Here is a 19,217-nt window from a genome sequence, read left to right as displayed (position 1 = left end):
ATGTGGCTCAAGTGGTAGAGTGCATTTGCAAAGCACGAAACCCTGAGTTCAAACCCCAATCCCACAAAAAAAGAAGTATTACAAAGGATAAAGAGTAGTAAAGAGAAATACTGTTTCAATTTTATGCTTCAATTTTAAATACTAATATGTACATATATATGCACGAGTACTAAATGCCCAAGTACTAAGTGGAAAAAAAAAAGTTTAAAAGCCACTTTACCTGAAATAAAAACTGACCAGTCAAAAAAAGAAAGAAAATACTCACTTCAAACTACATATTCAAGTTTTGGTGGTTTTATAAATTATACCTTTATTTAAAGTAAGTCTCTGAAAGAGGACAATAAAGGATAAAAATCATCTGGACATGAATCAAAAGTTTGGCAGTTTTTCCAAACCTAAACAATTTCACATGAGCGACCAACACTAAATCTGTACTAACAGGAGTCACAGAAAGATAAAACAAAGATATTCAATTTATCTAACTTAAATGCCACCAAATATGAGAAATGGTTAATGCCTTTACAAAGCTCTAGTCCTAACTCAAGAACTCTTAATCATCAGTGTTACCTCACCACCACTGCCTTACTGTATCAAAAGAAAAAGCAGATTTGAAAATTTCTACTATATTTCAAATTATCGTCACAGATGTTTCCTAAATCTTTAAATTTAAGAAAAAAATTCAGTGAAGTAATAACATACTGATTACTAGGGTGTTTTTAATAACATATTTATGTATTATTGTTTACCCTAAAATGTTCTCTAAAGTCTGAAATAGCCCAAGAAAAAATTCATGCACACATATTTTAGATTATGCTGTTGGTAAAAAGTAAAATAATATATTACTATCATCAATCTAGTAGGAAAAAATTAACATCACTATGCTAAATTAAATTTTCTTTTTATTTTGAAAGGGGGAGGGGAATAACAGGTGAAACTGACCTAAATCTTTTTCAAGTACTATGGAAACAAAAGAATAAAATTCAATCCAGACATGGTGGCATACATCTGTAATCCCAGCACCACAGTTGAAGGCCATCCTGGGCTATTATAGTAAGACCCTGCCTCAAAACCAAAACAAAACAAAAAAAGAAATAACGTTCAATTCCTCCTGAGAGTTAATCATTCTAATTTACTCCTGAGCAACAGTACTGAATAGCAACAAACTACCAATTTTCTTAAATTCAGTAATTGCTACATTATTAAATTTCAGGTGAAAGAAAACCATTCAAATTTTAAAAGACAAAATGATTATCTACCTGTCATATAAAAAAGAATTGCTTTGATGAAAGAAACAGAATAGATTTTTTGTATGGAGTGATGCAACTGGGATTCTGTCTAAATAAAGAGTTGTACCTTAAAAAAAAAAAAAAAAAAAGAATTGCTTTGAGCCAAAAGTTAAATCCCAAAAAGTAAATCAGCATAGCGAAACTTAAGCTTTCAGCTCCATAACAAATCTCAAACTCAAGCAACAGGGCATCTACCCTACAAGCACGAAACCCTGAGTTCAAACCCCAAACCACAAAAAAAGAAAAAAAATTATATACCATTGTCACTGTATGAAGTACATTTTCTAAGGACTACAGTTTAATTCTAATTTGTTCAGTCTTATATTCAGATTCATAATTTTAACCTAATTGTCAGCCCTGTAAAAGGTTATCTAATTCACATAAACAGTCTAAATATATATTATTGTAATTGACAAAGTAGGTGCTCAAGTTATATTTGCTAAAAGAAAGGTATTACAGAGATTCTTGCTTACTATTTTATTGGGAGGAAGATAAATAAATAAAGTTACCTGGTCCAAACATTAACTAAGCTAAAAAGTTAAAATATATCCAACACAATCTGAAGTAAAACCGTTAACATTTCAAATGCAAGCTGGATGCTGGTGGTTCAGGTCTGTAATCCTAGCTACTCAGGAGGCAAAGATCAGCGGTTCAAAGCCAGCCTGGGCAAACAGTTTTGAGAGACGCTACCTCAAAAACACCCATCACAGAAAAAAATGCCTGGTAGCTGGGTGCTGATGGCTCACACCTGTATTCCTAGCTACTCAGGAGGCAGAGATCAAGAGGACTGTGGATGGAAGCCAGCCCAGGCAAAATAGTTCACAAAACCCTCTCTTGAAAATACCCATCACAAAAAAGGGCTGGTAGAGTGTTCAAGGTGAAGGCCCTGAGTTCAAGCCCCAGTACTGAAAAAAAAAAAAAAAAGGCTGGTGGAGTGGCATGAGGCCCTAGTTCAAACTCTGGTACTGCCAAAAATAAATAAATAAAGTTAGTATTACTTTTTTTGGAAATACTGGGTTTTTTTTGTTGCTGTTCTTGATTTATTTTGGAGATACTGGGGTACTGAGTCACCAAGTCTGACTTATTTCTTGAGATGGGGGTCTCACTAACTTTTTGTCCAGGGTGACCTCAAATCAATCTTTGCCTCCCCAGTAACTAGGACTACAGACTTCCTGTGGTCTGGCTGATTAAACTACATATTTTCTTTTCTCATTTAAAATGCTTCTGCATACTCAAAATAATAAAGACAAATTTTTTAAGATTCATGTTTGTCTGTTTTTTAGTTGATTCTAAGTAACAGAGAAAATATCTTAATTATTTCTACATTTACTACTTATCTACTCTAAGACTTAGGTTGATGGCACTAAACAAAATCAAGATGATGTGTTCCATCACATGCTGTGTTCGATGACTGGAAAGCATACTGTCTTCAATAGAGTAGTTTATAGATCAAGCCATATATTGTATATGTATATGTGTGTGTGTGTGTATATATATGTTTTTGTTTTGGCAGTAATGGGGTTTGAATCAGGGCCTCACACTTGATAGGCAGGCACTCTTACTGTTTGAGCCACTATGCTGCCATGTTTTTTTCTTTTTTTGGCAGCACTGGGGTTTGAACTCAGGGCCTCACACTTGATAGGCAGGCACTCTACCACCTGAGCCACTCCATCAAACCTATATACTTATATTTTTAAGTTAATCAGAAGATAGAAAGTTTACCTATTTTATTTTCCACTTCACTATAAACTGAGTAATTTAACCTCATTTAACCTTTGGATTGCAAATTCATTAGATGAATGTATGGAAAGAATAAACTATTCCTAGGATTTTAAAATACATACATTTTTATTTGAAGTAGTTTTCCTCCATTTAAATCATACATTGAACTAAAATATCCTGTGGTTATATGCAGTACACAAAAATCTTTTAGATAATTACTAAAAAAGAAACTTTATAGCCTTTTTTTTTGGATAAAAGAGGGTGAAGTCATGAAGCAGCTTAGGTAGATCACAAAAGCCAGGATACTACAAGGTACAAATAGTAAGGACATGTTGAAGTGGTATTTTGTTTCTTGAATATTAAAAACTTCATCTTCCTTAAAACACATCACAGGGTTTAAGGAAAAAATTTAAATATGTACAAAAGTACAGTAATAAGATAGCAAAAAAAATAACAACCAAAACCAATCATGCCAAAACAAAACAAGAAAACTTGGTAGTCATAAAACTAATATGCAAAAATATGTCTTAAATTGAACTCTTGGGTTTATATCCTAAAACTTTGCCAAACTAAGGCAGAAACGTCTACAAAAAAACTGATTCCTCTTCTCAGCTTCAGAAAGAAACACACACTCAGCTGTCTCCAGGGATGGTGGTGGGGAGTGGTCAGAAGGAGAGGTTTTTCAATAACCAAAAAGTCTATCAGTGCTGTGTACGAAAACCAGCAGCATGAACACATCTGCTCCAATGAGAACACAAGATGCTCATTTCATTTATGGGCTTCTATGTAGAATTTATGTTGTAACAGGCCAGTCATTTTAGAAGAAAAAGAGAGATTCCTAAAACCTTTCAACTTCTACACAAAACAGACCCTGACAGCACTGGGTTTGAACTCAGGCAGGGCCTGTGGCTTTAGCTAGACAGGTGCTTTGCCACTTGGGCCATGCCCCCAGCCCGTTTCTTTCTTTAAGTCCTTCTTTTAAGTCAAAATAATTTATTTATGGATTTAAAAATCTGTCATAGATTTCTGTTCATAAGAGATTCATACTTATGACATAAATGTAACAAAATGATCCCTAACTACATTGTGCTCTCCAGCCCATAGCCTTTTTTTTTTCTTTTTTGATGGTACTGAGGTTTGAACTCAGGGCTTCATGCTTGCTAGGCAAGCACTCTCCACTTGAACAATTCCGTCAGCCCAGCCTTTGGTGGAACTAAAACTCACTACTCTGAGTACATGTATAGGACTTTTCATTTTTTTGTTTGTTTTTTGAGACAAGATCTCTTTATGTAGCCTAAACTGCCCTTGAACTCACGAGATAGTCCAGGGTGGCCTCAAACTTGAGATTCTCCTACCCAGGCTGAGATTACAGTTGTATACAAACACATGCTTGCAGAACTTCTTTATTTAAAAAAAAAAAAAAATGACTGGAAAAATCATCATTAATTCTTTAAGCCTTGATTTCCTTATGTGTAAAATGAAGATCCCTTCATTTTGAACTGATTCCCTCCAACTGTAAACTACAAATATCTGTATAGGTGGATACTCAGAAATGCTCAAGAAATAGAAAGTACAAAAATGAAAGACTGAAAGAGGGTTCTGTATCAACCCAAACATAGGTCTACATAAGGATTTCCCAAAGCTTTAAAAAAATTCCACAAACCCAGAGGTAAGAAAGCAACTGGAGTCTGGTGCCAGTGGCTCACACCTATAATTCTAAACTACTCAGGAGGCAGAAATCAGGAGGATCCCAGATTGAAGCCAGCCCAAGCAAACAGTTTTGAACACCCTATCTCCAAAAGGTCCATCACAAAAAAGAGCTGGTGGAGTGGCTCAAGGTATAGGCCATGAGTTCAAACCTCAGTACCAGGAACAAGGTAAAAAAAACAAATAACAACTGGTGTAGGCCACCCTCATTGGTGCTTTCTTTGTTTATTTTTGAGGGGTTGTTGTTATTGTCTGGATGTCTTGAGGTTTTGAAATCAGGGTCTTGCACTTGCTAGGGGAGCACTCTACCACTTGAGCCAGGCCCCAACCCCTGGTGTTAGTTTTTAAGGATGGGAAAAAATTGACAGTCAGGTTGTCAGACTGACAGGTTGACAGTTTCTAGTCTATATGCTATGTACACATAAGAAACTTTCAAAGAGGCTTCCTTTAGCTTAGTTATGCCCTGAAAGCCAACCAGAAGGGTCTTTCTTGATGACATCCAGGACTACCATGGCCAAGCTCCAAAGTCCTTTGCTAAAAATAGGTGAAAAGAACAGCTCAAATTTGGAATAAGCCAATGTCTATGCTACACCCTCACATATATATGATATATAAAGATGTATCTATATATGTATATATACATATCATATAATGAGGGAGAATTCAGCAAAAAAAGAAGCAAATACTAAAAGCATATTTGTTCTGTTGACATTTAAGTACTAAATTTCAAAGCAACTTATATGGTCACAGAAACTGATTACACACAGAAGAAAACCTTTACAAATGCTACATGCATACCATAAACCTAAGGGAAAAAAATATTATCCAACCCTGTACCTCAAAACATATCTTAGATCACAAAATGTGGGGAATCAAACACTAACCATTATTTATTTATTTATCTTGCAGTACTGGGGCCCACACCTTGAGCCACTCCACCAGCCCTTTTTTGTGATGGGTTTTTAGAGATAAGTCTCAAGAACTATTTGCCCAGGCTGGCTTCAAACCGGGATCCTCCTGATCTTTGCCTCCTGAATAGCAAGGATTACAGGCATGAGCCACAGGTACCCGGCCAACACTAATCATTATTAAATCTAATCCCTTGTGTTACTGATGATTTAAAACCACCAGAGAAATTTAAGATGCCCTAAGTATCAAAATGAGGAAAAAGATGGCTTCAAGTCTAAGATAGCAAAAGTAAAGAAAAACAAATTAGTAGGATATATAATTTTTTTTTAATTGGGTGCTGGTGCCTGTCATCCTAGCTACTTGGGAAGCTAAGATCAGGAAGATCTCAATTTGAGGCCAGCCTGGGCAAATAGTTCATAAGACCCCATTTCCAAAATATCCAAACCAACACGGATTAGAGGTGTGGATCAAGCTGAAGAGAGCCTGTTTTGCAATTGCAAAGCCTCTGAGTTCAATCCCCCCAGTCCCACCAAGAAAATAAATAAAATTTATTTCACTGGTTAAGCATTTGCTCTACTGCTTGAGCCACAATCCCAGCCCAGCCCTTTTTGTGTTAGTTATTTTTCAGGTAGGGTGTCATGATTTTTGTTTGCCCAGGCCACCGACATCCTCCTACTTGTGCCTCTCCAACCCTGTAGCTGGGATTAAGGTGTGAGCCTCCAGCACCTGGCAAGTTAGAAAAATATTCTAAGAAGTTCTGTAATACCTGTCTTAGGACAAACAGGAAGAAGACGCTTGTTAATATGGTTAAAAACTGGGTGGACAAGGGGGGAACAATGTGTAAGAGGTAAGGATAGGGATACATATCTGTATACTGTATTCGACTAAAGAAAATCACTTTGAAATTTCGATAGTGAACCCCAGCAGAAACCGCCTCAGTAACAATAAAGAGCTTTAGAATAAGCTTGTAAAACTGGGAGTCACAGCAACTGTCCTCTCAGCAGAAACCAGAGCTGACAGTCCCAGAGCTCCCTATTTTGCCTCAGCTGTGCACATCCATTCTCCTGGGACAGACACCATCAAAGTGACAGGACGCCCTCCTGACCTGTCAATTAACAAGACAACGCAAGCCCAATCGCGAGCAGTACCGTGGGCCTGCCACCTGTTAGCTGCTCTTGAGCGAGCCCCAAAACTCAGCTCGGACGAGGATTTGGGGGCGCCTTTGTTCTCCAAGACGGAAGCGGCCAGGGGTCTTCCCAGATTGGGGCTCCGGCTAAGAAAAGGCTGGAGAACTCCAGGGCTAGCACGAACGTCATCTGCTGGTCCCAGGAGGGGGGAAGGAAGGGTCAAAGGTGAGGAAAGCTGGGTGACCGGGACCTGAAGAAAGGCTCGGTTTTGCAGTGGAAGAGGGTGAGCACAATGAGGAGGTGGCCGTCCCGCTGGATGAAAGAAGAGCGAGATCCCAGCTCAGGAGTTGGAAAGAGGTGCTCAAATGAGAGGGCAGGGAGGGAAACCGAGAGGCAGTGGCTGAGGCGAAAGACAAGAAACCGAGGTTAGAAAGGGGCTGACGAAGCTGAGGAAAGAAAGGCTACGCTGAGGTGAAAGAGGCGAGGCCACCGTGAGGGAAAAGGGCTGGGGGAGGGAAGAACTGCAGGGACAAGGGAAAGGACCCCCACCCACAAGGGCCCTTCCCCCTACTGGCTGTACTCAACCAGCCATGGCTCAGATCCCGTCGGCGGCGGAGACTCACCCAAAGACTGCTGATACCCCACAACAAGACATGAGGACCGGTCCAGACCCACAGTGGAACCAACACAGTAAAGGAAACCGCGGCGCTAGCGTGACCCGGATGCGCATCCCTAGGAACCGGAAGTAAGCGGCCGGGATCACCTCACCCCCCCCCAGAACCCTCTGGGCGCATGCGTTGGACCTCTCGGGGCCGGGAAGAGCGTAGGCCCCGCCCCCTCCACCACTCTGACGAGCCACGCCCCTGTCCACCTCCCCCTACCCCCTCCCACCCCCTCCCACTCCCTCCCACCCCCGCCCCCTCCCATCCCCCACCCCTACCCGCGCTCGGCGCCTCTGAGCTCTGCAGCAACCGATAAAGTAGCTGCTGGTTGCTGCTGAACCATTACAGCCCAGACGGAGAATTACAGCCCGAATTTTTCAAGGGGGTCTTTTAAAATGTGTGTAATCCCCATCTTCCTAAGGGGAACATGAGGAGAAATGCTGGGTGCATTTGGTAGATTTAAAAAAACTGGGGGAGGAAGAATAGATAGGAAGTTTTCAAAGATACTTGGAAGGCTGGCCTAAGGTGGGGTTTTTTGTTTTGTTTTTTGTTTTTGATGGTACTGGAGTTTGAACCCATGGCCTCGCTTGCTAGGCAGGTGGTCTTGAGCCACGCCCCCAGCCATAAAGTGATCTTTTAAATCCCCCAATTTAATTTATGCCTAATATTATATTGCTCTTAGAATTGACTTTGTGCACGTTGTTTTCAGAAACAAAAAATTTTAATGCTTCATTAATTTTAAATTACAACCCAAGTATGGGCAAGAAGCAAGATTGAATTCAGGTTTTGTGGACTACTGAAGCTTATTCAACTTGAGGGGTCCTTTTTAGGAAAAAGAATCAAAAACACAGTATTAGATATGAAAGTAAATCTTCTATAATGAGAAAAAGAAATCACAGTGTTTTATAAATACTGGCTTACAACACCACAAATTAAAAATGGGGGGGGGCATTGTTTTTTTTTTAACTGCATGATCTACTCTAAAATACTTTCTTGCCCTCCTTTTTTTTGGCTGTGTTTTCTTTGCTCATCTCTTCTTATGACAACAATTTACTAAGCAGTATCATTTACTAAGATCCTTAACTCCTCTTTTTCATAACCCACATGTAACTCATCAGCATAATCTGTAGTAACTGATTTCAAAATCTGTCCAAAATCTGAGCATTTACTCCAGCGCTTGGTAGAAATCACAATCTGTGACTTTGAGTACCATATTTATACCATTGCCCATCCTCAGTCTATTAACACAGTCAGTGACTCCTGTTGAAATCCTAATGTCCCTCCAAAGAATTACCTTCTCGGAGTGAAAACCAAAATGCTTAGTTTGGCCTACAGGATCCTCAAGAATTGACTCCTCCCAGTATAACTCTAATCTCCTCTCCATCCCCGGCTGTCAGCTCTCTGCTTAAGGCACACTGGCCTCTTTGCTGTTCCTCAAACCTGCAGGTAGACTCAGGGCCTATGACTTGCTGATCCCTCTGCTTGGAATGCTTTTTCCTCAGGTACCTGCATCACTCCCCCTGTCACCTTGTTTACATCTTTATTCAAATGTCACCTTGTCAATGAGACCTTCCCTGACACAATATTTGCATTCGGAACACTATCATCCTCCTTGTTGTACTTTCTACCCCAGTTTCCCAGATAATTTTTGTCTAATAACATTTATCCCATTGCTTGTAAATTTGTCTTACTATCTCTTCCTCCCCTCCAGAGTGCAAGTGCCATGAAAGCGTGGATGTTTGTCCGTTTTATTCATGGACATATTTCAGCACCAGCACGGAGCGTGGCACACAGTGGATGTCCAGTAAATGTTGTTTGAATGAAAGGGTAAATTGTTCATTTATTTTTGGGATAAGATTGCTCATTGTACTTTGCTTTCACTGGTCTAAAAGCACGCAAGCTGTCACCAATTCCACCAGAGGGAGCCCTTGAATAACTAATGTGATATCTCCATGAATGTTTTTCCTAAAGCATACGCTCTACATAAACCTACAAAAGACCTGCAGGAAAACACATGAATTCCTTCCCAGAATAGAGTATTGTGTACCTTACTAGCAATGAAAAAAGAAAAGAAAACCCTCCAGTGTCTTTTACTACTTTGACACCAAAATTCAATTTTCCTTACTATGACCTACAAGGCCCTGGTTGACCTGCCCTATTCAGCTCTCAAATGGCACACTCAGCCTCTTCCCTGAGTCCCAGCCATGCTGGTCCTCCTTTCTGTTTCCTTTTTTTCTTTTCTTTTCTTTCTTTTTTTTTTTTTTTTGTGGTATTGGGGCTTGAATTCAGGGCCTTCACCTTGAGCCAGTCCACCAGCCCTATTTTTGTGAAGGGTTTTTCAAGATAGGGTCTTATGAACTTTTTGCCCAGGCTGGCTTCAAACCATGGTCCTCCTGATCTCTGCCTCCTAAATAGCTAGGATTACAGGTGTGAGCCACCAGTGTTGGGCTTTTTTTTTTTGGTTTGTATTGTTTTTTGTTTGGTTGGTTTTTTGCTTTTATTTATTTATTTGGCAATAAGAACCAAGCTCCTCGGGGATGTCTCTCTTGTTCACTGCTGAATTCCCACACTAGATGTGTGATGTTGGGTGGTTAACATTTACTGAAGCTTTACTATATGTCATTGACTGTACATAGTAAATACATCAGTGCTCACATTTCTCTTAATTCTTCCACCAAACATGGGAAGTATTATTATTTCCATTTTACAGAAGAGGAAACTGAGGCATGCAGCAGTTAAGCAACTTGCTTCTGGCCAGAAGACTGGCAAGAAGCAAATTAAGACTTAAGTCCAGGCTTGTGTGACCTCAGAGCCCAGAATGGTAACTTCCAGACCATGCTCAGAAGAGCAGCAGGTAGCCAAGGATGGGCTTATTTTCTTACAAGTTTCTCTTCTCCAATTGCAGGAATTTTGTTCCCTGCCAGGTCAACAAGGAGTGGAAATGTTTGTTTTTGTTTTGTGTGTGTGTGTGTGTGTGTGTGTGTGTGTGTTTTGTGTTGTTGTTGGTTTTGTTTACTCTTGCCATACTGAACTACTGCTGAAGACAAATCTAAAGAAATATGGAAAAATATGGTTAAGGTTTATTAAGCTGAGTTGTAAGGACTCCAATATTTGTTATGCAATTTCCTACTCTTTTTCTGTAAATTTCAACTATTTCATTCAAAAATTAACACAAGGGCTGGTACAGTAGATCAAGCGGTTGAGCACCTGCCTAGCAAATGTGAGCCCTGAGTTCAAACCTCAGTACTGAAAAAAAAAATGTAGCACAAATAAAAGGCTATTAATATAGTCCAAAAATGTTGTAGACAAATCTTTCTAAATAAAAGCCAAAATGCAGATCAAAATACAAAACTAATTACATTAAAACTAAATAATTACACTAAAAACTAAAAGAGACTAACAATAAGGCCTCTAAATTGTATATTTCCATTTTTACAAGACATAATGAATATATGACCAGTATTTTCTGATGGGATTAATTTAAATCCTTCTTCTTCCTCTTCTTCTTTTTCTTTTTTTTTTTTTTAATTTTTTGGCAGCACTGGGGATTGAACTCAGGGCCTCATGCTTACTAGGCAAGTGCTCTACCACTTGAGCCACTACACCAGCTCTTTTGTGTGATGGGTTGTTTGTTTTTTTTTTAAGATAGGGTCTCACGAACTATTTGCTTGGGACTGGCTTTGAATTACTATCCTTCTGATCTCTGCCTCCTGAATAGCTAGGATTATAAGCATGAGTCACCAGCAAGCAACAGAGAGAAGAGAAGCAAGGCCTTCTTTTCTTTTCTTTTTTTTGGCTGCACTGGGGTATGTACTCAAGGTCTCATGCTTGCTAGGCAAGCATTCTTACCCCGTGAGCCCCTCCACCAGCCCTTAAACCCTCCTGATTGACATACGTGAAGTACAATGATTTAGGGTTTATTTCTTTTCTCTAATGTACTTAACATATGCTTAAAAAAACATTTGGTGCTGGGGATTGAACCCAGAACTTTGCACATGCTAAGCTCATGTTTTGCTACTGAGCTGCCTTCCCAGACCCAAGACAATTTCTTATTCTGTACATGGCAGGTAAGCCTCTAAAAGCAGTCTATAATTGATAGGATTGTAAAATGGTGCAAACACTACAGAAAATAGTATGGTGGGTCCTCAAGAAAATTAAAAATAGAGCCAGGAAGATAATCCCAGTGATTGGGAGACTATAACAGAAGGATCATGAGGCCAAGGCCATCGTGGGCCACACAGGGAGACCCTGCCTTCAAAAAAATTTTTTTAGGGGGCTAGGTATGGTGGTGTCACATGCCTATAATCCCAGCTACCTGGAAGGCATAGGTAGGAAGAGTACCTACCAAGCAAGTGTGAAAGTCTAAATTCAAATACCAGTACCACCAAACAATAAAAAAAAAAATTAACAGGCGCTATGGCTCAAATAGTAGTGCACCTTTCTAGCAGGAGTGAGGTCCTAAGTTCAAACCCTGATTTTTTAAAAATAGGACTATATAATCCAATAATCCCTGTCTGGGTAGATATCCACAAAAATTGAAGTCAAAGTTTCAAAGAGGTAGCTGCACACCTGTGTCCATATCCATAGAGGTACTATTCACAATAGCCAAGAGGTAGAAGCAACGGAAATGTCTGTCCTCAATGATGGATGAATAAGCAAGGTGTGGTATAGACAGATCATGGAATACCATGTGTCATTAAAAAGGAAGGAAATCCCAATACATGCTTCAACATAGATGGACCTAGAGGTCCATCTACAAGTCATTTGCAAAAGAACAATATGTTATGATTCGTTTATATGAGGTATCTAAATTAGTCAGAGTCATAGATACAGGAAGGAAAGTAGTGATTGCAAGGGGCTGGGAAGAGGGCAAAAGGGAGTGCTATTTAGTGAGCGTAGAGTTTCAGTTCTTCAATGAAAGGTTTTGGAGATATGTTTCATACCAGTGCAAATATACTTAATGCTTCTAACCTGTGCACTTAAAAATGGTTAAGGCCTGGGTGTATGGCTCAAGCTGTAGACCGCCTGCCTAACAAGAACAAAGCCCTGAGTCCAAACCCTAGTACTGTCAAAAAAAAAAAAATTGCATTACATCTCACATATTTTGACTCAGGAATTTAGGCAGGGCTCAGCTGGGTGGCTCCTCTGTTCATACAGTTTACTGGATACTATTCTAGCTGGTAGGTAGGCTAGTCTGGAAAGTCTAACCTAGCCCTGCCCATGTAGCTGGCATTTAAAGAGGAAGGCTGAAAGGCTGGACTCAGCTGGTCCCCACGCCATGTACTCTCAGATTTTTTTCCCTGTGGGCACTCCAACACAGTAGTTGAAGTGTGTGTGTGTGAGTGTGTGTGTGTGTGTGTGTGTGTGTGTGTGTGTGTGGTGCTGGGGATTGAACCCAGGACCTTGAGCACACACTACACTATTGAGCTATATCCCCAGCTCCTCCTCCTTTTTTGAGACAAGGTCTTGCTGTGTTGCCCAGGCTGGCCTCAAACTCAGATATTCCTGACTCAACCTGTACCATTAGCTAGGACTCCAGGCATGCATACCACACCCAGCTTAGGGTAGTTGAACTTCTAACATGGAATCTTAAGGCTCCACAGAGTCAGGCTGAAGAAGCTGCCATTATTTTAAGGTTGGCCTGGACACTGACAAATATCACTTCCATCCCAGTATACTGGTCAAAGCAGTCACAGAACTCAAAGATGAGGCAGCACCACAGACCCTTGATGGGAAGAGTGTCAAAGAATTATGAGGCCACCTTCAATTCACCAGACTATTTTCTTTGCATTTTCTCTGTTGCCCTGTCCCAAGGCTATTGCAAGAGTAACATAGACTTGTTGCCTCTTCTGTGATCTGTCTGATGTTCACTGGAAGAGCGATGTGATATGCATTTATTTTGATGTGTAGCTACATGTTTATTAAACAACTACCTTTAATAGTCTAGGCTCTGAAGACAGAGCAAAAAGTAAATCAGACAAAAACCCCTTTTCTCATGGAACTTAGCTTCTAATCAATCCGTAGGCAGAAATGTCAAGTTGAATGTGTTCAGTGAGGCTCAGCATCTCCTCCCTTTTCATTCCAGGGAGCCTCCCTAAACTGCAGAGGTGGGAAGGCTAAAAATGGCATTCTAGAGCTGGTGGAGTGGTTCAGGTGGTAGAGCACCTGCCTAGCAAGTGTGAGGCCCCAAGGTCAAACTCCAGTACTGCCAAAAAAAAAAAAGAAAATGCTATTATAGTCAGGCATGGTGGCGAGTCCCTATGAAGCCCTAAGTACTTGGGTCACTGATGCAGGATTCCTTGGGTCCAGGCATATGAGGACAGCCTGGGCAACACAGCAAGACTCTATCCAAAAACTCTCTTTTTTTAGTACTGGGATGGAACCCAGGGTCTACAGCATACTAGGCAAGTGCTCTACCACTTGAGCTATGCCCCTTAAAAAAAACTGTGTGTGTGTGTGTTGTGTGTGTTGTGTGTGTGTAACTGGTGTTTGAACTCAGGGCTTCATTGCTTGAGCCATACCTCAAGTCCATTTTACTCTAGTTATTTTGGAGATGGGGGGTCTAATGAACTATTTGCTGTGGCTGGCCTTGAAAGTCCAAAAAAGGCTTTTAAAAGGCATTTCTGTCTCCCTTGCTGGTAAGGTTTTGTATGAGAACTAGATATTGACAATTAGATGCACTTGGGTAAAGTTTGTAAGGTAGGAAAGAGGATGAGGACATTTTGCTGCACCTCAGCTTTTTTACCAGAAGTACTAGAGTTTGAACTGAGGGCCTTAGACTTGCTAGGTAGGTGCTCTACCACTCAAACCAAACTCCCAGCCCAGCAAGGGGTTTTTCTGCAGCAGCAAGCGAGTTATTATTATTATTATTATTCTAAAATTTTTTATTAGAATATATTCGTTGTGCAGGGGGGAGATTCGTAGTGATAGTTTCAATTAGTTTTATATTGTACATTATTTATATTGTCCTCATCGTTTCGCCCTCTCACCACCCGCCCCACCATTGACACTGCAAACGAGTTTTTAGTCTAGTTCTGAAAGGCAGTCAGTGTCTGAGAAGGAAGTAGTTATATCCAATCCTTGTTTTTCTTTTCTTTTTTTTTTTTTTCCTGTGTTCTTGAAACCTGTATTTCCAGATGTGACCTCCCAAAGATCTTATAAGCTTCCAATTTCCTAAGTAAATTTCTTTCTGCTTAAAACACCTATAATGATTTCTTTGTCCTGAGCTGAAACCTAAGTGAGAAGACAGGACATGAAAACCAAAATAACTCTGTTTGCACTCTCTCTGCCTTCTAGGTAGACGCTTCCATATTTCCCATTTCTGATGGTCACATCAGAATCCCTTACATGGAAATCTAAGCATCTGAGATCAGCCCAGACAAATAGTTTGCAAAACCCGTCTACAAAATAACAAGACCAAATGGACTGGAAGTATGGCTCAAGCAGTATAGCACCTGCTTTATGAGCTCCTGCTTTGCAAATATGAAGTTCTGAATTCAAACCCCAGTCCCACCAAAAAAAAAAAAAAAAAAAAAAACTGAACTAGGAATAATGGCACAAATTTATAATCCCAGCACTTGGGATGCTGGGGCAGGAGGAGGAATGAGAGTTTGAGGCCAGCTTGGGGTACATAGAGAGATGCTGTTTCAAAAATAAAACAAGAGCTGGTAGAGTGGCTGAAATGGTAGAGCGCCTGCCTAGCAAGTGTGAGGCCCTGAGTTCAAACTCCAGTACCACCTAAAAAAGAAAAATAAAACAAAAACATTTGAGAGCTGCTGGTCATTGGGTATACTTGTTCTTGTGCTATCTGCAGCAGCCCACTTTGACCTCTCTGGATGCCTGCCTCCACACATGGTCATGCTCCTGCTATGTTCAGCCCTTGTCTGCCAGAATGCCTTTCTATTTTGATTAACAGATAGATCTTCTTGCACAGATGTCCAGTAACAGCTGTTTGGGTAGAGCCTTGGGATACCAAACTGTGGACCATCCTCATGAACAATGTTAGACTCACAGATGAGCCCTCTCCTTACTGCTGCTGAATTCTCCTTTCTGGCTGGACTCCTCTAGTCACCTGCTTCCCTGGCTCTGCCTTCTTCACCATGTGGAGTAAATGGAGGTCACTGAGCTATTTCCTCCAACCAGAGAATGGTCACTTTAATTATGGTGAGGCCTCCCCCTGGGAATGCCATTGGCAGTGACTTTGTGCTCTGTAATTAGATTTGAACTTGAAGCATACACTGTTAGCAATGGCTATTTCTTATGCATAGAATTATAATAATATCAGTTTCTATGTTTTATGTGTCTGTCAAGTTTGCATTTTCTTCTCTTCTTTATTCTCTTTTCCAATAGTAAGAATGTACTAGGACTAATCCCCATACAAGGGCTCTGGGGATAGATTGTGTCGTTCAAATGCTACCTGTCCCACTCATAGCTGTGCCCCATGGACAAGCAGGTCATGTAATTTCTCAGTGCCTCAGTTTTCTCATAGGAATAGTGGGTATTTTAAAAAGCAACACTTTAGAGAGAGAGACAGAGAAAACCCTTATAAGATTGTATGAGGATTAAATATATGTAAAGTGCTTAGAATTATGACAGCTCTGTACATATATAACTGATTGAAAATCAGAAAGGACTAGAGAGATAGAAGCTATGCTATGAATCTTTCATGAATTTAGAGATCTGGACAAACTTGTAATTAACCTTAAATCCTGATCTTTATCGGGAAACTGGAGAAGGTGAGACACTATTAACCTGAGAGGTTTATAGAAAAATGGATGCTGAATTACCCATCCCCCTTTGTCTAGAAAGACAAGGAAGAAGGTTAGTGAGTTTTTATGAGTTACCCTAAAACTTTTAAGTATATCTAAATGAATTCTGAATCACGTCATCATAAAAATAAGCTAAAACTTTTTAATTAAAAAGAAAAACAGCTTTTTTCTAACACCAAAATGCCTGTATGAATAATTCCAGGGAGTATTTACTTGTAATCCTGAAGCTATTCATTTTTATTACAGGAAACTCCATTTTTAAATGAATGTGGTAGAAAACAGTGGTTGTTCATTTAAAGTGCTAAATTGTTCTTGTTACAGAAGATTAATTTTATTCCAGCTTGGTGGTAAATTAACCACTTATGACCTTTCTGTTCTAAATCTAATTAATCAAGCCAATATAAAAACCTTGGCAGCATGCCTATAATCCAAGCACTCAGGTGGCTAACACGGGAGGATCATAAGTTCAAAGCCAGACTGTGCTATGTAGTGAGTTTTGGGCCACCCTGGCTAATAAGGAGACTCTGTCAAAAAAAGAAGAAGAAGAAGGAAAAGAAGAAGAAGAAGCAATGCAGTAAATGAAAGCGGGAGGAGACAACTGCTACAGCATAAATGAATTTTGAAAACATGCTAAGGGAAACAAGTCAAATGGTAAATATAATGATTCCACTTGCATGGGCTACCTAGAAGAGGCAGTCTCACAGAGACAGAAAGCAGAATGGAGGTTACCAGAGGTCAGGATTGGGTAGTAATGGAGGGTTATTATTTGTTGGTATGTGGTTGTAGTTTGAGATGATGAAAAAATTCTGGAAATGGATTCTAGTGATGGTTGTACAACACTGAATGGACTCAATGCCACGCATTACGTATCAGACACTTAGCATATGTTTGTAGTTCCCTCACTCAGGAGGCTGAGGTGGAAGATCACTTGAGTCCAGGAGTTCAAGACCAGCCTGGACAACATAGGATGACCTCAGCTCTCTCTCTCTCTCTCTCTCTCTCTCTCTCTCTCTCTCTCTCACACACACACACACACACACACACACACACAGTTAAAATGGTAAATTTTATGTTATGTATATTTTACCACGGTAAAAATAAGAATACTATCAAAAGAAAAAAAGGCAATGCAAATCCAGGTGTGGTGGTACACGACTGTAATTCCAGCACTTAGGAGGCAGAGGCAGGAGGATTTTGAGTTCAAGATCAGCCTGGGCTACAGAGCAAGTTTGAGGCTAGCCTAGGTTATATAGCAAGACCTTGCCTAAAAAAACAAAACAGAAAAAAAAAAAAGAATGAATGAATGAAAAACTGCTGGGTGTCAAGTGACTCACACCTGTAATCCTAGCTACATAGAAGGCAGAGATTAGGAGAATCTTGGTTCAAGGCCAGTCCAGGCAAATAGTTCTTGAGACCCTATCTTGAAAATACCCAACACAAAAAAGGGCTGGGGGCATGGCTCAAGGGGTAGAGCACTTGCCTAGCATATGTGAGGCCCTGGGTTCCATCTCAATACCACCAAAAAAAAAAAAAAAAGTAAAAAAGTACCAATTACTGAATTTAGATGGAGGGCTCATTGTCTTATTCTTTCAACTATTTTGCACACTTGAGAGTATTTGAAAAATTCGGAATCTTGTTATTTCAAGTGCCTGTAGAGGACACCTGCTGTCTCCTTTTCCAGTAACAGAAGTGCTACTTGTCTTGGGGAATTCATCTCCAGCTTATGAGCACTTGGGAATTTCAGTCAAGGTGCCGTTCAGGTCATAAACCAAAACGGGTCAATCAAATGCTCCCTTGTAAGAACTTAACCTTGGGTAAGATCACACCTTTGGGTTGGAGACACTGACTGCTCAGCCCCTCCTGCTACCTAGGGTCCTTGTGTTCTTTTCAAGACTGCACGCTCAGACCCACTCAGCTTTTCCTTCAGTGAGCAATTTCATAGATTTCCAGTAAAAGTTTGTTGTTTAGAACAACTTTGTCACTGGTGGTCAGCATCATAGCTGATCAAATGTTTTGTCCATAAAAGACATAGCAAAGCGGCATAGAGAAATTCCTAGCGTGAAAAAAAAAATCTATTGCTTTTTTGGGGCAGTTTAATGTTTTCCAAGCCAGAGACAAATAACAACTGTGAAATGCACTGTGAACCTTCAAACCAATAAAAAGCCTTTCGAGTTTGAACCGATGCAAGATGCAAGAGGCATTAAAATGCTCTCTCTCTGGAAAGGTTGCACTTTCCTACCAAAGTAGGCAATGGAAAGGAAAGCAAGTGCAAACAGAACTCTGCTGGCTCCCAGAATAAGAATCTCACGATCGTAGGGCTACCATTGACAGAGCACCCACGAACTGGGTACTGCCTTAATCCTTCATGTGTGTTCTCTCGCAGAATTTTGCCAACTGCAAAATTCATCTCACATTTGGCTGTGTGTACTCCAGTGAACTCCACTTTTCAAATGTGAGATCCCTAACCCAAAGTCCCAGAAATAGGAAGCGCAGGAACTGAACACAGCCCAAGCCCCGCCCCCTAAGAGTCCTCAGCCAATCCAGAGAGAGGCCAGTGGACATTGACAGACTCTGCCTCTCCAGCCACTCAACTGCAGGCTCCCAAGGGTCCCTTGCGTCACCTGCCCTGCCTGCAAGAAGCGGGTGGGGGGTCCGGGTGAGCCCTAGCCACCTGGACGCCCAGCCCTCCCAAGCTGTGGCACCCGTGAAGCCCCGCTGCTCCACGTCAGCGTCATCTCCAAGGTCCAGACTAGTCCCACTCCCATTCTTCTTGAGGTAGGTTCCATCTGCGCCTCGCCACTGCCTGTGTGTAAAATCCTAAATCTTCAGGATCCTCCACTTAAAAATGAGAATGGTGACTGCTATTACCTGACTGATGTTCACGTGCTGAAAACTTGGCTTTGACGCATTGGAAACTTTCAGGGGTGGGAAAGTAATTAGGTCATGGGGGTTCCACCCTCAAGAGTGAAGTAACACAGGCCTCACAGAGTGGGCTGTTTCCTAATACAACAGCCCTGCCTTTTCAGAAGGGTTATT

The 19,217-nt window shown here is 40.6% G+C and overlaps 1 protein-coding gene across 6 annotated transcripts in view; it reads right to left on the bottom strand.

Moving 5' to 3' along the window:
• The window catches only part of Eya3 (EYA transcriptional coactivator and phosphatase 3), a 104,278-nt gene that overhangs the window by 76,413 nt on the left and 8,648 nt on the right, over positions 1-19,217 (bottom strand). For 3 of the 6 annotated variants that reach the window (XM_074080853.1, XM_020178687.2, XM_020178701.2), the window contains exon 1: positions 7,375-7,532. The exons of 1 other annotated variant lie outside the window; for it this stretch is intronic. The gene's annotated coding sequence lies outside the window, so the exon portion shown is untranslated. Of the gene's footprint in view, positions 1-7,374; positions 7,534-19,217 lie in introns of those variants that run through there. 2 more of the 6 variants (XM_074080851.1, XM_074080854.1) reach the window with 1 other exon arrangement.

Source organism: Castor canadensis, chromosome 7, assembly GCF_047511655.1.
Source record: "Castor canadensis chromosome 7, mCasCan1.hap1v2, whole genome shotgun sequence".
Taxonomy (NCBI): Eukaryota; Metazoa; Chordata; class Mammalia; order Rodentia; family Castoridae; genus Castor; species Castor canadensis.
This window is presented reverse-complemented; position numbering and strand designations above follow the sequence as displayed.